Source organism: Podarcis bocagei, assembly GCF_964188305.1.
Source record: "Podarcis bocagei genome assembly, chromosome: 9".
Lineage (NCBI taxonomy): Eukaryota > Metazoa > Chordata > Lepidosauria > Squamata > Lacertidae > Podarcis > Podarcis bocagei.
The window spans coordinates 45,885,405-45,911,774 of record NC_138134.1 but is presented as its reverse complement, the minus strand read 5'-3'; the positions used below and the strand labels follow the sequence as shown (position 1 = coordinate 45,911,774).

At 39.5% G+C, this 26,370-nt stretch overlaps 1 long non-coding RNA gene across 1 annotated transcript in view; it reads left to right on the top strand.

Moving 5' to 3' along the window:
• Positions 1-26,370, top strand: part of LOC308595268 — a 90,958-nt gene that overhangs the window by 51,900 nt on the left and 12,688 nt on the right. Inside the window, exon 3 of the long non-coding RNA XR_014011969.1 lies at positions 289-361. This is a non-coding gene — a long non-coding RNA (uncharacterized lncRNA). The remainder of the gene's footprint in view (positions 1-288; positions 362-26,370) is intronic.

The following is a 26,370-nucleotide window of genomic DNA, read 5'->3' as shown; positions in this document are numbered from 1 at the left end:
CCTGTAGTTGAGGAACAGGGCAGGGCTGCATCAGGTCACACACTACCTAGACCATACTTTACTGATTGGCCCTGCAGTAACACACAGTTGTCAGGTCATTCTGGACTCCCTAATACATTGCCCGCATCAACCATGCCCTCTAGAAGGTTAATAAAGCATTGTGACAAGCAATAGAGTGCCTAGGTAAGTGTGTTTTTTCAAACCTGTGCATAAAATTTGACAAAATTGACTTTTACGTACCATTTATCTCCTGCTGAAAATAAGTAATGGTCACTCAATGTGTTATAGGGGCATGGAGGACTGGTTGCAGCTGTAGGCTGGTTTGTGGCAAGAGGCCAAAAGGAGCTGTTCCAGGTGGCAGGTAAGGCACTGAGTGCAATCCTTAATCCAATACTGGGCTTGACGTGAAATGGTGCATTATCCCAACCTCAAGCAGGTGCAATCTCAGGGTGCCCTGTTAGAGGGGTCTAAGTTGAAGTCTCTGTCCAGAAGGCGTGTGGGGCAGATGGACCATAGAGCTTCCAGAAGAGGCCAGGGTTTGGCCACCTCAGTTGCCCTTCATCTTGACATGGTTTCTTCTAAGAATATTCAGGAACATCCAGTTCTTATTCATCAGCCAGCTTTACTCACCACCAGCATTGTAACGCTGTACTGTTTTTAACACTGATTGGGAGCCGCCCAGAGTGGCTGGGGAAACTCAGCCAGATGGGCGGGGTATAAATAATAAATTATTATTATTATTATTATTATTATTATTATTATTATTATTATTCCTTTTGCAAGGCTATGCTTCACTGGGAATGGGAGATCTTGGAGAGTAAGAAGATGCACACTTTGGTCTTTCCAAGTTTTTTTGTGGAGAGAGGCAATGGAATTCCATACCTCTATTACCATTAACTCCCGGGGGGGGGGACAAAAAGTTTGAGACTTCCATGAATCTGTCGTTTTATGACTCATTTGGAAGACAGCACAGGCTAAGAAATCTGAAAATTAAGAAAAAATATGCAAAAGGGGAAGCAGAATTGATTTTATTTAGAAAGACAAATTTAAATACAGCCCAAACAGATACAGTGGTGTGAATTCAGACTTGCTTGCTTCTTGCTTGCTTACTGACTTACTTATTGTGTGGTGGTTATAATAAATGATAACTTAGAAGACCTAAATATATCCGATTACCAGGAAATGGCATGGCAATTTTCATTCTTCTTTCCTGCTTCAAGCTATTTTTTTTTGTGTGAAAGAAATATAGAGTTAAACTTGATGTATTCTTTAAAAAAAGGAAATCCATTGTTGCTATGTTTGTGTCATTGAGAAGCGGGGAGGAAAAATGACATTTGCAAACTGATGCTTACTGAATCCTTCTGGCTTCCCTCCTTATTTTAAAAATATGAAAGGTTTCGTTATGGTACTATTTTTATGCTTTTCATCAAGATGTTATTTCCTCTCTTAAATGCTTTCCACCATCAGTTACCACAAGCAGTGCATTAATGAATTCCTATACTGCGCCTTGGGTAGGGTTTCAGGTATGGATTTGATTATAATATTCATCCTGAAATACCACTGCCCAGTGGGTGGAATGGTTATTATTTTAATAGAATATATACTTAAAAATGAAGGAAAACCATTTCAGAAAAGCTGCATTTATCAGGTTTAATAGCCGGAGGTAGGTGACACCACACAGGTCACATAAACATTCCACATGTCAAGAATTGACTTTAAATGAAAGATCTCACACTGCAGTGCTCATTTTTATTTGTTTTCCTGAAGCTGTTTATAGTGAAGACTGCACATTTTTTTGTGTAACCGTAAGTAGTAGTATTCAATCAAGAGACTCATTATGCTTTACTGTTCTTGTGAAAAGAGGTATTTGGGTGTTTAAGAGGTGGTGAAGGAGAAAACAAATATAGAAACAGTTAGATTTAGTTACACCTGAAGTTTTTCAGTAGCATATTTAATGTCACAGTTATTACTGATACTATCACATCAATAATAATGACATTTGTGAAGTGGTGTTCAGTACCTTCAGTTTGTCATGTATCTTTAGATCCACAAGCCATGCTTTGTAAACTGCTAAAGCTATCAGGTGCAAATATAGAAATGGTAGTATTTTATTATTGGTAATTACATTAATATTGACACTTGCTTCTGTGCAGGGGTGGTTCTGTTCAATAAGAGGCCACCTCCCCCCACCCTTTTTAAAAGTCAAGTTCCACAGCATTATTGCACCTCATATTCACAAGTATTTACAGATGGATTATCTCAGGTTGTTTGTCTATTGTTCAAACAGCCCTCTGACATCAAATTCATAAATCTGGTGTTCAGTAAATAGAACAAAATCAATGTCCCTGTGTTTCCTGGCTCAGGACCAATGAGAACATGACAAGGCTGTTAACCTTGTTGACACATTTGAAACAATAAAATTTCTGAGAACTGCTATAATGATAATATCTGTTAATTGCTCTCTGTTGTCTGATCTGAGTATATCAGCAGTTGCTGACAGGGATGAAATGGGAACATGACAAAACAGCTCATTAGCTAACTATGAAATATGATATATATGTATCCCCCCCCCAAAAAAAAAACCTCTTCAGGAATGTTTGTCAACCTTTGGCCATTATTTGTATTCATACTTTTTTTTTTAGAATGAGACATTGATTTACAATATAAAATATGCAATACTTTTTTTTGACAACATCCATATAATATTTTCTAGAGGGCTGGAAGAAACCCAATGTTTCTTTATCGCCTTTCCCACTGGCAAGTGGTACAGATGTGCAGCTGGCTTGAGGGATCAAAAATTAATAGTTTTTGCGGCTGTTTTTTCTAAAGAATGCTCTGACCTGTGTTGTTCTTGAGTCCTGACTTTTTTGGCATTATCTCTAAGGGGGGGACAAAGCGTCGTCAGCAACCTCGAAACAGACTTATGGTTTCATTTCTAAACTCACGAACAGCTTGTTATCTGAATTAGAAAGGCTGGTACTTCCTATAAATGTCAGGCAGTCAGTAAAAACTTATAGAGGAAGTTTTAGATACTGTAGTAAAAAGTCACAGAGTCAGCTTTAAAAAGTAAGGAAATAATACGGGTGTGTGTGTGTGTGTGTGTGTGTGTGTGTTTCTGTTTCTCAGACAGCCTCTTGTGGATTTAGCTCAAGATGTCCTCGACCTGAGTATTCAACAAGATATCAGATATATAGCAAACAGTATTACTTGGCTCTTTCAGCATTTCTTAAAGCATTCTGTGTGACAAATTTTCCCCTCTGGCAAAAAGGGGAAACATTTTCCATAGTCTCTCTTTCCCTTAACATGACATAGCATGACTCCAATTGCTTTATGCCATGGTTGATAGAAGCAGGGAAAATCTCTATTCGGTGTAAGAACACTAGCTTGTCAAATATAGAAGATCCCATTTTGCATGTTGTAAATTAATTAGCTTTACCAAGCTAAGAAAACAAAGCACTTTTTATTTTTAAAATATCATTTAAAATTCACACATCATTTCCGCAGCAGGATGCTCAGTTTATTATTTTTAAATGGCCATGTTGTTAGCATTTTCTGCTTGTGCATAATGATGTTAGGAAAAAATTGCCTTTTATTAAATTAAAACTCTCTTTCATATAACAAAATAATATTAGTTCTTCAAAATCTGTTGGCTTCTTATAGCTGTTTTCTTTGTAGTGTTTGGCATAAATATTTGAAGACATTTTGTCAGTGGCAAATTTTCATTTGTCCCCTGTTTTAAGAGTCGTGGAGCTAATTTTTAGCTCCGCATGCAGAACACCCTTCGTTGAATTTTTTCTGTACCTTCCAGACCTAACAATCAATGACAACACAAATGTTTTATTATTAGTTTATAAAAAAACATTAAAAATATAATAATAATAATAATAATAATAATAATAATAATAATAATAATAATAATAATAATTCTTCAATAAGGGCCATCTGAGAACTTATTTACACAATAATTAAAGTAGGGAGGATTTGCATTAAGCAAAGGTTGAAAGGCTTTAGGCAAACAGAGCAGTGACCATGTCATTGCTGTGCCTCAGCAAGACATGTAGCATGATCTTATGCGTATTTGCTCTAAAGTAACTTGAGTTCAGTGGGACTTACTTCCTTGTAAGTGTGCCAAGGTTTGCAGCCTAATCGTGATTCATAAATTCAGCAGGAGATAACACTGAAATAGTCTGGTGGAGAAATGTAATGAGATCCTCCCGTCCACATAGCTTTTGTCCTGTGGCATGGAGTCTGCCACATGTTTGCACAGTGGTCTGGTTCATATATTTCATTCCATCCGTTTTGAGGCAAAGTCTCATGAAGCAGCAACTAATATGGAAGTCCTTGTGTGGGTTGGAATTTATCTGCATGGTGGAAAGGAGAGGGGAGGGGCCACAGTTCAGTGGTAGAGTGTCTTGCATGCTGAAGGTCCCAGGTTCAATTTCCAATAGCTCTAGATAAGGCTGGGCGAGATCTGTCTCTGAAAATCTGAAGAGCCACTGCCAATCAATGCAGTACTGAGCTAGATGGACCAGTGGCCTGACTCATCATAAAGCAGTTTCCGATGCTCCTGTGAAAAGACAATACTGCCCTCCCTCCAGGCTATTTCATTGATTCAGCCCCTGGCTGAATATATAAAATGCAGCTTAGTGAATGGTTGTTATACCTTGACCTGGCAAGTTAAATGTGAGCTTATTTTACCATGTTGGTTTCATGCAATGAATACATGATGAAATGCACTCACTTCAGTGGCACCTCCAGGTTTTGCGAGATCCTTGAGTAAGGTGTCCAGAAAGGGCCTTCCTCCCAGGCCTAAGGCACTGGGCTCTGGACAGTTGGCAAATCAGCCCTGCCCACCATGTGCCACCATTACGCCCTAGGAAGAGGAAGCCTCTGCCTCAACAGAGATGGCTGACTGAAAAGGCACCCAAATCAGTGCTGCCTCTCTTGAGGCTGCATCTCTCCATCATGAAAGAGGGAGATGCAGCAGCTGTGAATAAACCTCCTTTATTGAAAGTGGAGTTGGCTGGTGCACAGCCATGGTGTCTCCCTCTCTTCGCAGTGTGAATCCATTTTGTGTGAGGAGGACAACCCATCTCACTTCATTTATCCATTTGATATGTGTAAAACAATGCAGTCAAGAATGTGAATAGTCCTGTCATAACCTAGTTTATCAGAAAGCTAATATTATGCATCTGTTTTTATTATAGTTGGCTATTAGGAATGCTAATGTAAACACCACAGTATAATGACAGATTAAGTCACACTATGCCGAGCTTCCTTCCAGATTTTTAACTTGATAGAGATCTGCTGGCGGTTCATTTTATGTCATTCTAGATTGCCAGAACATGTTGGAATCGCAAATAATACAATGTTGGTAAACAAGCACGCATTATGAAAATTGAGGAAATAATGTCAGAAAGATGCTTGGCAGAAGTGTCTAATCCCTCTCCAGCATACTTCTGCCATGAAAGCTTTCAGTGGAAAGAAAAGGTCTTCCTGCTCAACCATCATTTTCTTTTCAAGGAAAACATCCATATTTATTCATTTGGCCATAAAACTTTTATGAAAAATGTTTGGTTTCATTTCCCCACTCGGCAACTTAGTCTGTTGCTGGCTACTGGTTGCAGCTGGCAAGACTGTAATGAGTTTCTCCAACACCTTTTTTATCTTCCTGTTTGTGACAGATCTGATGCTATATCACATTGGTATCACTTAGCATTGCCCAAACTGCAACAAGTTTGACAAGCAGCCACCAGTGCACCAGCCAATCTTTTAGCCACTCTGGAGACACTTTTCAGGTACAAACATACTCCACTAAGTACTGTTACAGACTTCTAGACTAAGCTCAGGTCCCATGTGGTTAGCAGAAGCATACCTTCTCTTCTCCACACTATGTGTGATAATGTTTGGAGGAACTAAATCCCCAGCCAGGCAGGCAACACAACTACTTCCAACAGCTGCTTCAACCTGCTTTATTAAAGAACTGTACTTGTTTGAAGAACCAACATTGGCAGTTGTCATTGTTGCTAACTGCTACGGCCCACATTACCAAGGACCTGTAGTAACCAGCCCTACTGTTCATCTGCATTACTTTTGCTGCCTTCTGCCTCTGTCCTCCAGCAGTAGTTGGTGGGGCAGTGTCAACACTGCTTACCTGGCTTCCTGACACCGAGTTTGCTCCCAGTGACCAAGATGGGTGGAAGAAAGTTGGCAAGGAGATTGGAACAGTGCAGGTGTCCTGTTGCCCTACTGCTGCACTTGCCATGCACTGACTGGGGTCCTCTCTCTCACACACAGAGCACCTGTTCCACCAGCCCAACTAGAAGATCTAAGAGGAACCAGCTTCCTGCTTCCTAGTGGACACCAGATAGCTCTGGTAAAGTATTCCCATTTTATAGGCAATTAAATTTATACAGACACAGCCCAATTGCTATCTGAACTAAATAAGGCCATTTCATGTACTGAGTTCACTCTTTTCACCACCACCCCCCTTTTTAAAAAACCACATAGGCTAATCTTTACACAGTCATATATTAATTTCACTGATCTTTCTCCCTCCCTATAACCTTTCCATGAACTGTACACTGAATTCTAGGCAATGCATGAAATGCAAAACGGTGCACGCAATTCAAGCCACTTATTAAGAACTTACCAGCTTCACCAGAGGTATTCCTTTCTCTCCCTCTCCCTCTTTGTTCTACAACACAAAGTATGAATCTCAGACTCCGTCCTCCTGTTACCTTAATTGTGATCACTGCAATTTAGGTAATCTTTGAAGTGGGACTCCCTAATCTTCCCCACAATGAGATTTGTGAGTTTCAGGCAACCTCTGAAATTTACAGAACCCCCCAAGGGTGAGTTCTTAAAGAGCCCCACTTGAAACATTGTTTTAACTGTGGGGAATTGAAAGTACAAGGCATGTGTGTTTCTGCAAGCCAAACTATTGAAGCAATTTATAAATGGACTCTCCAGTCTATGCTGTGCTGAATAATCTTAACAAGAATTATAATAGGAATAATGATTTCTAGTGTGGTGCAAGTGGGAAGCAATAGCACTGTTTTTTTCCATTTGAAGTTTAACAGCTACATAAAATTCAACAAATTCTCTGAACATCTGTCTGCCATCAGTTAAGTAACAACTGAAGCATCTACCTGATAAAACAGAACAGTGTGATACTTCTGATAGAACTGCACTCCTATTCAAAAGCTTGGTTGGTTTCCTTGGAGGGGATAGCTTCATTATTGCTTCTTCTTTAAGTCTTCATTACATAGTTTCCTTTTTAATCATCTAGTTCTCTGTCAAACTCTTCTCATTTGGACAAGCTCTGAAAACACATCCAACTCCTAATAGATTAATAAGAATTCCCTTGTTCAAAACCATCCAGACAAGGGGTACAAGATAGCTACATTTGCTAGTATTCTTTGCTATCATTTGAGCTTTTTTTGTTGCTAGTTTGAAGTTACTTTGGAACTATTCTTAGATATATTCTAACTGTAATAAGAGAAGTATGGTTGCCATTCAGAATATGCTGTGTGCTAAGAACATGACTCAATAGAAGGTGTCCCATTAGCTTAAATGGAACTGCTGTGTGAAGTATCTACCACCATTTGCCTGATGTCAAATTATATTCTTTGGTCCCTTGGCAAACGAAGGAATATAGGCAAGAGCAGAATAAATGGCAAATAGTGAATTAGTCATCATGGTATTTTATACATACTGCAAGGTGAGGTCATATTTCTCTGTGTGCAAAGAACAATCAAGCAGTTTATGCTCCTGAATAAACTATGAATCCTTACTGCACTTGAGATCATGCTGATTCCCTCACACAGTGTGCATGATTTATTTTAAATAAACTTTAATGACTGCAATCTGTGAAATAATAATATTTCATCAATATCTGCTAGAAGGAATAAGGCGGGCTTTGTGAAAATATAATCGAAACACAATATTATTCACTATTCACTCATGTTGAAATATACAGGTATTTTGTATTGATTTAAATGTGAAGGAATTAATGTTAGTATCCACAAATGAGTTGAAAATGAATAAAAGCATTTGGCAAGAAGTTTTTAGCCCATAACAAAGCAACACCTTTCATTAAACAAAAGGATTTAGTCCACTTTACATGCTACTGGAGCATGAATAAAAATATTTTCAAAGCTATGCAAATTGATGCTGAATATGTCTGGCTTATTTCACATTGAAATGTATTTAAAATATTTGTACATTACCATTCACACAAAAGATTTGATATCAATGATATGTATTTAGGGATGAGCAAGTTTCCCACATTCCTTTCATTTATCATTCCATGGAGTTATTCTTACCTCAGTTCTGCTCCACCTAATTCTGGATTAACTATGAGAATGTTCAAAAACCATTCATGAATTTTATCATAGCTCTAGCATTTTATCTTGCATTGATAACATGTTGCTTGTCCCATCTTAGCAGCATCCTGACTCCTTCCCAGCCCATAAACAAAGAGACTATAGGACTGGAGGAAGCTAGAAAGAGGCTGAGGTGCAGCTTCCAGGTATCTGTGAAAGGTCACAACTGTGGGAAGTGGAGGTTATAAGAGAGAGGGAGAAGATGTTGGTGGAAGGTTGCCAGTGAGTGGTTGGAACACAGATAGCTACTTTGCTGGAGTTGACTGCCCTTGTTGACCATGAGAGCCACTAGGGCAGGGTTTGTAAATGTCAGGTCCAGATGTCAAGTACATCTGTCCAGGCCTGTCTGTGAGGCCCACAGGACTCTCTGTGACCTCTTCCCCAGGCCTCATCCCCTTTTCCTAAACAATACCAGCCCGGCTCTACATAAGCTTTGATTGCTTTTGCTGACCTGGAATGTGCCCTTGAACTTGTCAGGTATGATGGTGTTCTAAGGTACAGAAAGTACAGAAGCCATGACTAGCTTATAGAATTTAACAGGAGTTTTCTAGTGTGTTCTGTGTGGCTAGAAAGTTCTCAAGGGAGCAGAAACGCAGCTGGGATGAGCTCGGTGCATTATCTATTTCTCAAGGGCAAACTGCCTTCGGACTGTCTATAATTACAGGCGGAAGGGGTCTCATGTTATTCTTTCTTCTCTTTCTTTTATTTCTTTCTACTGTTTTTACTTGCTCCATGTACATAGTACTCTTAAGTTTTATTTGACAATTATATTTTGCTGCAACTGGATTTTAAAGAGTTTTTAGTTCCAGGCATCTGGAATTGTTCCACCAAGCTTATTTTTGCCTTTGTTGTTGTTGTTTAGTCATGTTCGACTCTTCGTGACACCATGGACCAGAGCATGCCAGGTACTTCTGTCTTCCACTGCTTCCTGCAGTTTGGTCAAACTCACTTAGTAAAACTTTTACTAAAGAAGTTTACAGAGTCTGAATCTTTTTGGAACCACACGACATTTTGGAGCTATCTACTCTACTACCAACCAAGCAGGCATGCCTCGTGTCGCTTGGTGAACAAATCCTGACGGAACTTTGCTAGTCCCTCTTGGTTGCCTGGATGAAAGATCAAGGTGGTGTGGGAGTGTAGAAAACTCTGTTTTTTTGCATGGCCAGAGTGCAAAGGTAAACCACTCAGACAGTTGCTTCCAATCAGTGTTGGTAGTGCTGAACAAAGCTGGGCTGATAATCTGAATTGTAATAGGGCACCTTATTCTGTTCCTAAGGCTCCCTGGAACAGTTCTGAACAGCTGAGGAACTTGGTGTAAAATGACCACCTCCTCTTTGCTCTGACTCCTTTGTAGATGAGAAAAAGCAGTCAAGTTATGCAAGGGGAAAGAAAATGCAGCCACGTATGACAAAGAAAGATAATACTTCAGAGTGCTTTGCAGCAATTTAGAAGCCCAGAACCATAACTGGAAACAATTACTGTAGACCCTGCAAAATAAGTAGAAGTCACCATAATATGTGGCAGAGCAGAACTGCCAAGCTAATAATAAAACCTGCAAAACCCACCTTTTAAAAAATGACAACAATGGTAAACAGATTTTAAATCTTCTTTAAATAATGTATGTGAGCAAACTATAGCGTTATTACAGCTGGCTGCTCAGCATAAATTAATTTGCTTTTCATCTGAGCAGATAAAGAAAAGTTTTGTTGTGCTCTGAATTTTTAAAAGGCTTCTTCAAGCTGACAAAGAAAGATGCCTTTTTGACAGTGAAAATGACTTAAAATACTAGTGATAGCTCCAGAGTTATTACTAGAGGATTTTTAATTTGTTCTCTTCATAAATGTTTCATGGCTGACTTTAATTTCATTTTGTCTGAATCCATATGGAGACAGGCTGAGTTTCAAAAACTTCCATTTCTGAGAAGAAAATTAAAAAAAGGAAACTGTTTGCCTCTGCAACTTGAATCAGCTTGTTTTAGACTTTCAAAATTAAGTAAATTGTATTTTAAATATTTTAGATTTGCATTTTGTATTGTTGACATAGAACTTGGCATCAGGCCATGTAAAATGCATGCTGCAATAATCATTGCTTTTGAGTTTGCCTAAAGGAAATTAGCACATCCAAAATCCAATTTAATGCTCTGATATCATTTAAATTATTTAACAGGCCCATAAAGAAAACTGTTCATATGGAGAATGGAAGGGTGAAGCTTTCAATCATTCTTTTTTCCCAAGATATTAATATGTTGTAGTGAACTGTTAAAAGAGGAAAAGTTATTTCCTGTTATTTGAATAAGTTCTAAACTAAACAAAAGCACCAAACTGAAGGTAAACAATTAGTATTAAAAAGCAGGCTTTGCACAATATGCAAGTTACCTATTTTATGCAGCCCTATAATAGAGCATTTAAATTCATGTGTCCTGCTATGGCAAAGCAATCTTTATGTGATAATATGTTTGCATATTCAGATTATCCTTTTCAGCCAATTCATATGGAAGAGTGTTGTGGGAGTGGGGGTGACATATACAGATTTCACATTACTGTATGCTGTACAGCACACATTTCCAGATAAGACTTGTTTTTCTGACCTATACTAAAGAATGAGTTAGTTTAGCAAACTGTCTAGTGTGTTGCCAGCCACATACGTCTTCAAGGAAGTATATAAGCAAGAAATGGTGATGGCAGTGTTTCCTTGTTTTTTGTCCCCAGTGCCAAGTAATCAGAAATGTACTTCTTTTGAGAATCCATTTTCTCTATAATGGTGGGTGGGGAATAATAATAATAATAATAATAATAATAATAATAATAATTTACAGACTTTCCTTCTTTTTTAAAGCTATCTAAGCTAACAGCCGCTTTAGCTATGGTGGCTATTTGTGCATCATGAAACGCAGCAACAAGAAAGAATGCAGATTTTATGCAGCTGATTTATATACAGTGGTACCTCTGATTAAGAACTTAATTTGTTCTGGAGGTCTGTTCTTAACCTGAAACCATTCTTAACCTGAGGTACGACCTTAGCAAATGGGGCCTCCCTCTGTCGCCGCAGCACCATTGCACGATTACTGTTCTGAACCTGAGGTAACGTTCTTAACCCGAGGTACTACTTCCGGGTTAGCGGAGTCTGTAACCTGAATCATTTGTAACCCATGGTACCAGCCTACATGGGTGCACTATAATTGATACAGGAATGCAATACAATACATCTTGTTATAGAAATGCAATACATCTTACCATAGTGGACAAGACTATGACCAGGTGATGTGTGTGCCTCCTGTAAAGATGGTGTGTGTGTGTGTGTGTGTGTGTGTGTGTGTGTGTGTGTACTATAAGGGGTTTCAAGGTAATTCCTATCGCTTCTTAACAGTTTTTGATCTTTAAACCAGACCTATACCAGACGGACTTTCAAACTGAGGATTTCTCCAAATAGAGGATGATCCTCTACAAAGTTGGACCATCCTAGTCCATCCTAGCTATAGCATGCACTGTGAGAAGGAGTGGAGGCATGCTAATCATAACCCCCGCCTTCTTTTTGCTACTGTTAAGTGCATAACTTGATTTCCTGGCTGCCTCCACAAAACTACCCATTCATCTCTGGACTGACTAGTGCAGTAAGGCAATGGGGCATAGTACGAATAGCAAGCCCTCAGACAAAGTTAAAAGCCAAACCAATTTTATCTTTTCCTACATGTTTTTAAGGCAACAATTTAAACACTTGTTGTAAAGTTGTTCTCTCTCTCTTTTTGGGGAAGGGGGAGGACTTATTTTTAAACAGTTTGATGTAAAAGCAAAGGAAAATAACATAGGAAAATGTATCCAGATGGGCCTAGTCTAGATGATGTCCCCATTCAAGCCAATACATCACAGGAAAACAGTTTCAATGTAAAATAGCCCTCTTGGTGTTCAGCTTCAAGTATTGCTGGTGTCTGGATTAGCTGCAGCCCTCTAGCCCCTTATTATTTTGTGACTCTTCTATTTTTAATAGCACTCCAACCTCTTTTTGACAGCTTTACTTATATACATTATTTCCACTCCCGCTCTCAACCTCTTGGCCTCTTAGGTTAAATTAGACTCCCTTGGTTCTATTTGAGTTTTTATTTTCCTTAATTTATTTGGTTTCTTTTATTCTTTGTGTTTTATTTTCACCTTACCAATCAAATTCCTGAGCTTTACTCTTGATCAACCTGTGACTTTTTGAACCTCCTGGTCAGAGCAGCTTCTGAAATGAAAAGCAACAATTTTACAACAAAGAACAGATCATAAAGTGGTGGCCAATTATGTTCTTTCGCAGTCGTAAAATACCTTGAAATGATTAATTACATAAGTTATCAGTTTTTATGAAGCACTTTCTTGCAATTGTCCTGAAACTACTGAAAATCTGTTTTATTGGGTAACTCAGAGTTTGGTGTAAATGGCCAGAATCCAAAGAGCTATTTTATGAGTGTGCTCAAGGACATTTTTGTACTCAGTAGAAATCTATAGACTTTTCCGCTTTGAATAACAAACTCCTGTGCCACAATACAAAATGCTTTGGACAGGCCCACTATAAAAGTTGCATAGGAGGCTTCTCTTTACAAAAAAGTCCAGCACCACTTTGGGCATGAAAGAAGTGAATGTTTGTTTGCTTCTAGGCTCATGATCGATGGCCAGTAGTCACAATGGCTATTATTTTACCATCATTGTCAGAGACAGCATGCTTCTGAGTAACTAGAAACCACAGGAAGGGAGTGTGCTCTTGCACTGCCTTGCTTGCAGGCTTCCCATCAACATCTGATTGCAAGAACAGGATGCTAGTCTAGATGCTTAACTGGCCTGATCCTGGTGCAGCTCCCCGAGACAAGGAAAATCTTTCTGCCCGCAGCCATTGGAAGTTGGTGGGATTCTCGGCCAGTTGTGAGAATTGGTGGGATTGCCCATAAATAGCCAATCATTGCTTTTGTTTGGCACAGGGCACTTGAAATGGACCAGAGTGAGCAAGTCATTGCTCTGGTACGCTACTGGAGCATTTAAGCTGACTGTGCGTGGAATCACCTAGACTAGGTAGGGTAAAGTATGCATGAATATGCATTTATTAGTGGGGACAAAAAATAGAAAAATACTTTATATTAGGGGAATACCCTTTGTAAAAATGTGAATATTGGGACAAATAGCATACAATACAGCATATATTTTGAGATATGTATGCTAAAATACTGTTGAATTTTGATAGGTTTTTTATTGTACTGGAAAATTAAGACTGGAAAAATAAGAAACTGAGAGAAGCTTAGCCATCTTAGGCTGGATCTAGACACATCAAAGAAGCATTTCGGTTAAACACATTGTAAACTTTGTAGGAGAAATCGGGTTGGGAAAAATAGAACTCCACAGTGCCATCTGGTGTCACAGTGTTATAATGCTTATACAGCTTTTTCTTTGCCAATGTAGCTGAGTCCCCAGAGAGACATCCCTAGAGTCATAATGGAAAGTGGGCTATATTAGGAACAACAAAAGAATGTAAACATAGAGATTATTAGCACCAAAAAAATGAAGAAAATGGGAAGGGATGTTGGAAATACTATTACCTCGGCTTCTAGAAGCACTGTTCATGAATTACTGAACAGGAGGATTCTCCCTTTTCCTTGGGATTAAGGCTACAGTTGAGCTGCAGTGGTGCAAGTCATTATTTGAGCCATTCCAGCTTATACTGATCCTTAGGACTGGGCTATCCGGTGGGCTGTATCATCTGTTGTGGAAGGAGCTACAGATGGGCTTGTTCAAAATTCCAAGTTTGATACAGTGCAAGATCAGTTGTTTTGAAGGCTGAAACACTGAAATGACTAAGGTGCTTTAATGCATCAAAGGGTCTACTCTAAGTATAACTTGGACAGATGCAGCCCATTGGCTGGAATCTTGCTCTGTCAAAATTAATGGCAATTGGTTATTGTCATTAAGTGTCATTAGTTATTGCTATTAGTTAGAACATGATTGTATCCATTTTGTGATGTCCATTGATTTCTTTGGGTGTTCTCTGAATATGGCTAACCTTGGATATCTATTCTATTCCCAATTTGTTGCACATAGATACTGATTTAAAGCTTATGAATATAATAACAGGAGCAGTTTTCCATTCTGAGTGATGAAAAGAAATCCATCTTGAAAAGCATTTCTCTGGTCTTAAGCCTTTACTCGTCTCTACTACTCCAGTCTGACTTAATTTTCCTCCTTATTTTTTTTCTCTAATCCTTCCCTCAGTGATTCATAACTAACATAGGAAAGTCAGTTTTAAAAACTAAAATCTAGCTATTTCCCTGACATCTGACAGCTATATGGTTTCATTTTGTGTATTTCCCCGAAGCTCTAATTTTCTACTATAGAGCTCCACCAGCAACATTACTGGGGACCATTCTGTCATGTGAGTGTGAACTGGCACGGCCAAAAAGGCACAGGTTGACCACCTAACTTGACGCACCAATCACCACACTATTCTTCAAGTGTCATTGAATCACAAGGTGCAAATCCGAATGAGAGCAACTGAAGAGATATTCACTCATTTGGCAAGCAATATATGGTTTTGAAAAGACTGCATTGCATCATCATCCAACTGAGTTCGGGAAATCAAAACTTTTAAATAAAAAGTTTCACTTTGAATTTAAAAGTTTGTTTTAGAAACCCTGTGGATAATTTAATGTAGCTAAAGCATGCAACAATTCCCTCCTCTCCCCTTAAGTTGGAAATAGAATAATTGGAAAGATTTCTGTCAGTATGAGATGTTTGTGCTAATGCACGGTCATTTACTTCCGCACCACCTGCTGTTATCAACTTGCATAGTATGTGTCTTATCCTAGACGTTCTTCTGTGTTTGACTGTTCTTAAAATCTGCTACACATTCTGGATAAAAATGACCAAATTGACAGGATTGTGTTTGGAGCTCATATATGATTTGCTTTGTGATATATAGAGAAAATGAACTTCACCACATGGCAAGCCTTGGCACAAACACTGAGGAAGTAGAGCACCCTTTTTTCCAGTCTTGCTTCAATTCAGTTGGCATTGTTCAGAATAGGGGACTGCAGCTCAGTTGTAGAGCATCAGGCTTGCATTCAGAAAGTCTCTGTCTCTAGGTAAGACTGGGAATGTCCCCAGTCTGAAACCCAGGAAAACTGCTGCCAGTCAGTACTCAGTAGAACTCCATAGGAACCAACCTGAACCCTGCAATCATCATTTGAGACCCCTCTTCTTGTGCCGCCTTCACGAGAGGTCCAGAGGGTGGCAACATGAGATCAGGCTTTATCTGTGGTGGCTTCCCACTTGTGAAATACTCTCCCCAGGGAGACTGGCCTGATGCCTTCATATTATCTTTAGGTGCAAGATTAAAAAAAAACTTTTCTTCCAGACCTTTGACTAATTAAACAATCTAGGACCTTTTAAACTATGGGGCAGTATTATTTTCCCATTTGTTACTATGTTGTGTATTTTTGTGCTATTATTTTGTATACCACCCTGTGATCATCGAATGAATAATAAATATTAATTATAATAAATAATGAATAATAAATCAATAATAAATAATAGCTTTGATATGTTTACAAACAGTTGGACGCACAACAGTGACTATACTAAAGAATGACAAGTAGATCATAATGGCAATTTTCATCCCTTTTTATTAATACCCATTACATGCTACTCAGACATACTCTATGGAAATATATTCATAGCGCTGCTGAGACCAACTGACCTATTCCCCAGATACTAATTTTTGGTTACTTACTGTGATCTTTTGTGTTCTGCCTGACATGTGAAGAACCATGCATGAATCATGCGTGTCCAACTCCACCCCATAGTTTGAAGCACAGCCATCTACATGTAGCATGCCTCCCAGGTATCCCTCGTGCTATTTTGTGTTATGAGTATCTGTAGAGCTCTTTTTGGACACCCACTAGGGGTACAATGAACACATGTTGGGAGAAGTGATCTCATGATGACAGGTTCCACATCTGATCTATGCAGAACTTGCAGATAGCCCCATACACCCAGCACAATAGTATCACTACATTTTCATGAATATCTGTGAATTGTGAATTGGGAGCTGGCCTTCCAGAATTTCACTACTTGCCCCACATATGTCTGTGTAACCCCAAAGGATCGCTGAAAAGCAATTCCTTTAGAAAGATGTTTAACTGAGTGCTTCTTGCATAGGGACAAAAGTTTTTGTCTTGAACAGCATTTCAGGTGACTGTGATGCAGCTATGTTTCTGTTGGGAGGGTTTCGATAGTGTAATGGGGAAAAAAAACCCAACATGTTTCCTAAAATGTTAATGAACATTTGTGTGTGTGTGTGTTTGTGTGTGTGTGTAGTTTGTGACCGAATATGCATATGTAAAGTTATTTTGGCAACTTCTAATAGCAACCTTTCTCATTAGTCTTGTTTACATCTTCAAGTTTCTCACAAAAATATGCTAGGTTCTGTGAAGCAAATCAAGGCAAGCCTAACATCTGTTTTTTATGTTTGTAAGACGGCGTAAGCCCTTTGGGACGAAAGGGGAATCTTCTCCACAGTTCAAAACTCTAGTGAACAGTTTGATCTAATTTTATCATATGATTGGGGATTGTGAAACACTAGGAACCCTTTTCTGCGGCTGTAAGGAGCAGAGATGTAATGAGATGCGTTGAATACACTGTTGGGAGCACCGACTGGAAAGCAAATCAGCTAACTACATTCCTCACTAGAGTTTTCAAATGTATCTTCCCAGTGATTGATCTCGGTCTTCCTGTCATTTCCCTTTCTACTGCTTTCATCAGAAAATACCAAAAAAAGAGTTCGGGAGTATTTCCCCCTAGACTGTTGAAATCTTGCATGAATCTTATATTCAGTGTTGGAAATGTACCACAACCTTCAATCAATATTTTCAAAGCTATATAATTGACATATTCCTTGGTGTACTTGAGAATTTCACATTTTAATAGAAAGAAGATGAAAAACCTTAGTTTGCATATTTCTTGTTCTGGTGTGTAGTACATTTCCTAAGTGAAACTTGATATTAAGACTAAAAATAGTACCAGAAAATTCATTGGCATAGGTACCCATGGGAATATGCACTAATTACTGGAAGGCGAATCAATGTATATGATGGCCTTAGCATTTTTGATTCTCAGTTTTCCAGTTCTATGACAGCGTAAGATTTAAATATAGATCACTTAAAGCTAAGTAGTATCACAAATAGAACAGCAAGAAGTTTGCTTGTTTGTTTGTTTTTAAAAAAGGTATTCTAAAACATGTGTTGCCATGAACAAATTTGCAAATATGTATGAGAGTCAGTCTGTTGATACATTTCATATTTTATGTCAGCCAGTTACAGAAGACTACGGTAGGAAAATTGATTCTGAAACTTACAGATATTGAACGTTAAAAGCTAAAAAATAAATAACCCAGAACACATGAAAAGGGGAAATCTAGAAGCCCCAACTATTTTAATTTGGAGCATACTAGCACTTGTAATAATATTACTGATTCTGTTGTGAAGCGTGTCTGCACACTTTACTTTTAAAAATATGGTCATGTATACATTTTATTTGTAGGGAAAAGATACTAGTGACAAATATACATTTTTCATGATTACATCCAGAGAACAACCAACAAATTAAAAAATATCATTATATCAAATTAAGGATGAAATTCTATGGTCCCTGGAAGGATAACCCAGGGGTCCTGAGAATGCTCTAAAATAATTGTATACCATATGATGAGCTTTTAGGATAGAGGGTCCTAGTAGACAATTTATATCTACGAAGTAACAATTCTTAATGTTTCTGTTCTTAGATTGTTCTAACAGTCTTTTTGCTTTTTTAAAAAAATTGTGCATTTCTTTGCTGTCCTGGCCTCCTTAAGGATCTTATCACCATTATTAGAATGTTATATCATTTTGAATGAGACGATGCATGGGAATGTTAAGTGTGGATTAAACTGAATTGTGTTTCTTGGTGGGAACTTGAGGAATCCATTGTATTAAAAGGCAGACTAGCAGGCAGCAGAGTCAGTTAAACTGTCATGGTTCTCTATTGCTCCCACCTCCAGAAAGAAGACTCAAAACAACTTATTAAATGATTTTAAAAGATTATATTTTTTTTTCAAATATAATACAAATTAGAGGATCTGCCAATTAACCATTAATAGGTGTGGGCAGATGGATATTAATGATTGCATATGATGAACACATCCCTCACCCCATTATTTCCTTCCCAGGCATGGATTGGGAGAAGGTCTCCCTCCTTGCTAAGTGTGCCATGTGTAAGTGAAGTCTAACCTGGGCACCTGGGCCCCACTGTGTTCACTAAGGTGTACAGGACAGTCCCCAAGGGAATCCCAAATTACCTCTATCCCCCAGCCTCCTTACCCACATAATATTTCTTGCTCCTTCAATGTAAAACTTTGATATGCTATTTGTCCTCATTTTCAAAACTCTGTTCTTGATTCCTGGTCCGTTCCTTTACTTTAATCACAGATGTGTCTCATGACATAACTGCATGTGACCCTAACTGTGTCACTTGCAATCACATTGTTATTGCTAGAGTGGAGGTGAGTGTTAACTTCCCGGCATGTTGTGATCCCAGTAAAAATATTTCTCAGTAGTTTAGCATAGAGTTTCTTTGAGGGAAATATTGGGGGAAAGAAAGATGAGAGTTGATAGTCTGTTGGGGAATGCCATCAGAAAATATGGTGATGCAAGAGAAGGATGCTGGAATGGATTTTTGAGCCAAATTTATGCATATTTTAGAGCTTTGATCATGACACTGAATCAATGCCTTAGTCTTAAATCTTCCATGTGCTGAATGTTCTGGAATCCCCGTACCTATTAATCAGCATCTAGGAAAAAAATGAATACTTGTTCTAGCTAACCAAATAATGCTGTCTTTTATTGATGTTGCCTCCTTAACTGTAGATCTCCCAGACAACTGTGCAAATTGCCATAGGTCCACTGTAAATTTTAAGCATTCCTAAAAACCACTTGACGGTATATTGAATCTGTCAGCTTCAGTTGTAAGAGACAAAAGGAAGAATTGAATGCAGCACTGAGCATTCCTGCTTCGTGTTGTCATTCAGTGAGATGAGGCTTCCTAGAAAACACAATCAAGGGTAAATAATCATGCAATAATATTCACTGTTTATATTTGTTTTGAGTACCCAGGACAGGAATATATGAAATGCAAAACAGATCAAGATGGTTGTTTATAAATGAAATATGGAAAAATGAACCAACAACCTGAAATCCTTTCCTTACTGCTTCATTATTCTTTGTCATCCAGTTAGAATTTGACCTCTCAAGCAGTGTAATTCTTTGCATGCCTACTTAGAAGTACCTCCCAATATGTTATATGAGAATGGCTTTTAAGTAAGAGTTTCAGTCTCTTTTTTTTCCTATCCCAGACAACATAATCTCTTTTACAGAGTAGCTCTCAAACTGTGTGAGTGTAGGGAGTTAGGATAGCAACATGGCATTTCTTAGGGACTTCCCACGCCCCAAGGAATGATAGATGTATAAGTGCTTAGAATGCCCCTTGGGAGCAGACCTTCACTGAACCATGGGATGACTTCATCCCTCCTTACTATCTGTATCTACGTTCTCTGTCTCACCTGGCATCCCAATCCACAGCCAGTCCAGGAGATACCTGAATCCTCATTTAAAAAAAAAACCTATGATGCCATATCAGGGATGCCATATGTGATTGTGGCCTCAGTTTTGATTTTATATTTGCCCCAGGTTTTTAACAATTGAAGGGGGATTAAGTTTTGTTTCAAGACCTCTCCCCTTTCCCTCTTTGATGTCCACATCAGATTTGCAAGGGGGTGGTCAGTAAATAGCTGTTCAAGTTGATATCTTCCTCTTCCTTCTGAGATAGCCATAGCTTCAACCATGTTAGCTGTGCAGTTTCACAATACAAAGCTAGGCTAGGAACACAAAGTCTCCTTTCTGCTTTGAGGTTTGCATAATATTGCTGTCAATAGTGGGGCACTTATCTTGCCAAAGAAAGTTTTCCAAGCTCTTCTGCAAGGTTTTTAATTCTCTCAAGTCCACAAACAGGAATAAAATGATGAACAAAAACAAAAGTCTTGGCAAACCATCATTTTATGCTAATCCTTGCAAACCACTATAACTTTAACTTGCTTGGTCTATCTACACAGTTAGGTCCCATCCCAGGGATTCTAGTAGATGAAATACCTGGGCCACAGATATTCTTGGATTTTCCAAAGATCACATTATATCATCTGTATACAGCAATATCTTAATTTTGCCATTTCTCTTTTTGCTCCCTGTATCTGTGGATCACTTCAAACTGTGCAACCTAAGGGCACAGCCTATTGCTAAAGCAAATAATAATGATGATATAGGACCGCCTTTTATTTTTTCTGTCCTTAGCTGTAATTCTCTTGTCAGTTAATTATTTATTTAATTTGTATACCATCCTATACCTGTTGGGATTTCAGTTCCCACCAGCTGCGAGGAAGCAGCTACATTGTTGACATCATGTGATGTCTATGAGCATGAGACAGGAAGTCTCAGCCAGTTCTCAGAGTAACCGGGTGGAGTTACTGAGTGTTGTTTCTTCCGCTTCTGGATAGAAGCTGAGTCGAGTCAGAGACTCTTGTGCTGTACTGCTCAGGAGAACAGACATGTTTTGTACAGTATTAATAAAGTAGCAGTAGACTACGGACTGCCTCTTTCTTCTGTGATGTGATGCCAGGAGGAAGTGAGTGTGCTCCTCTCAGAAGGGAGGGGTCGCTTATCAACGGTCTCTCTGGACTGATGGAGGATTCCAGCCAGAGGGTGACCACCGGAGAGAAGCCCCGGCATCCCGGGAAGCTTGGCACCTTTCCTGGGCGGGCGTTTTTCCAACAATACCCACAGGTCTCAGGGAGGTTCACAGGGTAAAATTACAACATAAAAACATGAATAAAAACGAAACCAACCGAATAACTCCACCCCAACACATTTATTTTTAGGGGCATCAGTTGTCAATCAGGCAAAGGCCTAGTTAAAGATAAAGTGTTGACCATTGATTGAGTGAGTAGGGTTTTTAAACTGAAGTTGCTCAAATTCAAAATCATTACACCTCTTACTACTTTCATATGCTGAGGTCCAGCAGCATTTGTGAGTGGTTCATGAGCCATGCAGCCAGCCACCATTGGAAGTTCATTAATACCTAAAAATCCTCTGTGGTCAATGACAGCATCCCTCTTCAGTCTGGTCAATTGCAGCATACCCCTTCATCTAGAATTTCCCTACCTACATTATCACTGCTTTGGGAAAGCTAACATGAAATATTATTTTCTCTTACTGAGGGGTGTTATTTTCCCCACCTTCACCCCTTGAACTTCCCAAACAGGTTAAAACAGGATTCAGACCATCAACCTCCATCTGAATAAAGAAGAAGAATTCTAGCACTAGCAGTGATGGAAGATTTCGGTGATCAAAACCATTCCTTTGACTTTCATCAGGGAGAGCTGAAGACATGGCACATAAAAACAAAATTTGGGGATTTCTATCTTTCAGCAATAATCTGATAACTCACAGGTAGGATTTCATCCAAAGCTGTCTTTAGAGCAGAAGCCTTTGGAAAAGGCTTTCTCTGAAGGTGGCGAGGTTCATTTTGTAGAGTAGCCATTTGAGTCATGTTTCTCTAAACAGTGCCTTTAGTTGCCCAACATAAATCTCTTTAGTAGTGGAGTTGTCACATGTGACAAAACTATCTCAGGCCATGTAGTATAAATCAGCATATTTTTTTGCAGAAAACTTCAGAACTGAAAGATATGTAATGTTTGTTCTGTATCCATCCCTGTGATCATGGTCAAGCATACAATTTCTTCTGGGCATCGTGGAATTTGTACTTTTCCGTGAACTGAATCCCATCAGCCTCAGCCTATTAGAAGTTATGTGTTTTACACTAGCCCCCTTACATTGCTTCCTGAATCAAATCAGGAGAATGCTTGCTTCTTTGCAAATGATAGATTTTATTGCTTGGTAAGGAACAGACAAGGGACGTGGGTGGCGCTGTGGGTTAAACCACAGAGCCTAGAGCTTGCCAATCAGAAGGTCGGTGGTTTGAATCCCTGCGACGGGGTGAGCTCACATTGGTCGGTCCCAGCTCCTGCCAACCTAGCAGTTTGAAAGCACGTCAAAGTGCAAGTAGATAAATAGGTACCGCTCTGGCGGGGAGGTAAACGGCGTTTCCATGCGCTGCTCTGGTTCGCCAGAAGTGGCTTAGTCATGCTGGCCACATGACCCGGAAGCTGTATGCCAGCTCCCTTGGCCAATAAAGCGAGATGAGCGCTGCAACCCCAGAGTCAGCCACGACTGGACCTAATGGTCGGGGGTCCCTTTACCTTTAAGGAAGAGACTAGCTGGAGAGGGTTAGGGCAAAGGCTAGGATAAACATTTTGAGCAGGACCCAAACTCAAAGAGGTCTATCTCAAGGTGAAACTTAATGGAGGAGGCTGAAGTTGGCATGGGGGTAGTTTGCCTTATGAACTTCTCTTGATTCAGAGTTTACCTCATCCCTAGATATAAATGGTATGAAAGCTAAGGCTGGTAGAATGTTGGCATCTGATGCCCAAAACCAGTGCCCATACATGAGCAATGCCATTTCAGAAATTACATAGCATATCCAAACCATCCTCCAAACTTCCTGCCGATGTCGGTATATTTTCTCTATACTCTTCATTGCCATGTAAGACTTTTCTAGTTCAAAGTCTCTGGGGACTCTTTGAGTTTCCAGTTATACAACAGATTTGTTCATACTATCATAAATTCTTCTGGAAATGAAGTTACGATGCAGGCAGTGCTAAAATACACAAGGTGCTAATGAGCTTTCTTCAAACAACACAATTTATTGAAGTCACTTAATACTGTTTTTCTTTTTTTAAGCATCAGGAGTTTCCCACAAATATAAGGCAGTAGTATAATTTGTTTCTCTTGTTTTTCAACTTTTCAGTTCAAATTGAAAACATAAGCACTGCGTTAAAGAGAATGGCACTAATTTATTTCCATCAAATGTTCACATATTTAAGGCTTAGTTGGTAATCCAAAACAAACAAATTAAAAGGGAAAGAAAGAAATTGTTTTCTTTCCAAGGAAACGTGCATTCTTATAAACCACAACCTTAGAAATGAGTGTTTTGTTTTAAGTAGAAGAGCCTTCCAATGCACATTTAATTTACGTACCATGCCAAAATATATTTCCTAGAATCAGAGAATGGTCGAGTTGGAAGGTTTCCCAAGGGTCATCCAGCCCAACCCCTGCAATTCAGGAATCTCAGTTAAATCATCCCTGACAGACGGCCATCTAACCTCTGCTTAAAATCCTCTAAGGAAGGAGAGTTCACAACCTCCTAAGGGAGACCGTTCCACTGTCCAACAGCTATTACTGTCAGAAAGTTCAGAATCTCCTTTCTTTTAATTTGAAGCCATTGGTTCAGGTCCTATGCTCTAGAGCAGGAGAAAACAAGTTTGCTCCTTCTTGCATGTGAAAGCCCTTTAGCTATTTGATAATGGCTATCTTATATCATCTCAGTCTCCTCTTTTCCAGACTCTTCCCCCACCCCACTTGTGCTGCCATAGGAAACTCCCCTCATGTCTCAGCAAATAATGGGTGTGGTGTCCATCAATGAGACCTCGTATCATTGCATGGCTTCACAGCTGTCAATCTATTGAAGATCAAGTATGCAATAACAATGACCTTCAACTATAAGGAGACGTTTAACAGGAGAGACAGTATGCACAAACACACATTTTCTCTCTATGTGCTTTGTTGCCTTCTCTTGGTCATCACTCTCAATTGCTCAAATACTCTCTTTGTATTTTGTTCTTATTTCTTTACCCCTTTCAGATAATATCTCATTAATTTGTGATATCTTTCTCTATTTCTGTATCTTCCCTTCAATCTATGCATGTCCATTATTCCCTTTCTTTCCTCTTGGCTCAGTTTATGTGCAGGGGTGCAAGATTGGGCTTCAGGCTGTGGCTGCTTCTATTTTACACTGCTGCTGATGCCTGTTTATATGGTTCTGATAGCTTTGATGCCAGGAAGCCATCAGAGGGAGGACAGGCACAGGGAGCAAGCTTCTTGCCCCTAGGTTGGGCATCTTCTGGGTAGGAAAGGGGGGAAATACTCTTCAAAACTGCACAGACAGTGATCAACCACAGGTGAATTGCACTCTAGTTTACACTAGAGACAGGCAAGCTTCTAAAAGTTACCCTCAAAATTTATTTTAAATGAATGGGGAAAAGACCTCACATAATTAGTTCTATTCAGCTGACCTAACATGAAGTGAATCAATATACAGTAGTGCCCCGCAAGACGAATGCCTCGCAAGACAAAAAACTCGCTAGATGAAAGGTTTTTTCGTCCGCGATTTGCCTCGCAAGACGAATTCCCCTATGGGCTTGCTTCGCAAAATGAAAACGTCTCGCGACTTTGTTTCCTTTGTGCAAAAACCGTTAAAACCAAGGGTGCTTAGCTTGAGCAGCTGCAGTTGCGACTTGGCTTCGAGGAGCAACTGTTAGCACGTGGTTTGGTAGCCTTTTCTCAGACTTTGCTCACTTTTGAAGATTTTCCAAAACTTTTCCAGAACTTCTCTTTCATCCATTTGGTAAGTTAAACTTTTATAACTTTTTTGGGGGGTTTTGGATTTTGGGTTGGGGTGTTTGGGATTCAAGGACTTGGTGTTGGGAAGGGGTTTGCGATAATCTGGGGGCTTGTGGGCCTTTTTGGGAATTTTTATGATTTTCTGTGACCATTGGGCCAGGTTGTTTATTTTTGAAAATTTTTCTGAGTTTGAATTTCTGAGTGCTGGCTGGCTAGGGGAACAGTGGGGGAGGTTTCTGAAGAAATCTGGGGGCTTGTGGGGGTCTTTTGGAATTTTTATGATTTTCTGTGACCATTGGGCATGGCTGTTTATTTTTGAAAATTTTTCTGAGTTTGAATTTCCGAGTGCTGGCTGGCTAGGGGAACAGTGGGGGAGGTTTCTGAAGAAATCTGGGGGCTTGTGGGGGTGTTTTGGAATTTTTATGATTTTCTGTGACCACTAGGCATGGCTGTTTATTTTTGAATTTTTTTTCTTCTGTGTTTGAATTTCCGAGTGCTGGCTGGCTAGGGGAACAGTGGGGGAGGTTTCTGAAGAAATCTGGGGGCTTGTGGGGGTCTTTTGGAATTTTTATGATTTTCTGTGACCACTAGGCATGGCTGTTTATTTTTGAATTTTTTTTTTCCTGAGTTTGAATTTCTGAGTGCTGGCCATGTTGTTATTTTTTGAAATTTTTTTTTGTCTGGGTGGGGAAGCAGTTGGGGAGGGGTTTGCAGCAGTAGGGGAGGGGCTGGGGGAGCAGTTGGGGAGGGGTTTGCAATTTCTGTGTTGTGGGTGGGTTGGTGCGTGTCTGTGGGAGCAGTTGAGGTTTTTGAAGACATTTTTGAAGCCTTTTTGAAGCTTTTCCTAAACTTTTTTTGCAGCCATTTGAGGTTCCTGAGGACTTCGGTGGTTGATTGTTGAAGCTTTTCCAGAACTTCTCTTTCATCCATTTGGTAAGCTAAACTTTTAAAACTTTTTTGGGGGTTTTGGATTTTGGATTTGGGGTTGGGGTGCTTGGGATTCAAGGAAGGCCTTGGTTCTGGGTTTTAATTTCTGTGTGGTGGGTGGCTGGGTGCTTCTGTATTTTTTGGGTTTGAAGCACATCACTGATTTTTTTTCCTGTTTCTTAGTTTACGAAGGTAGGACTTGTGCTGCCATGGGACCCAAGAAGACTGCTGCTGCGGTGGACGGCGAGAGGAAGAAGGAGAAGGTGACGCTGGAAATGAAGAAGGACATCATCCGGAAGCACGACGGCGGAATGCGTGTGACGGACATCGCCAGGGAGTACGGCAGGAACCCATCGACCATCGGGACCATCCTGAAGATGAGGGAGAAGATCATGGCGACTGATGCAGCCAAGGGAGTCACCAGGATCATGAAGAACCGCC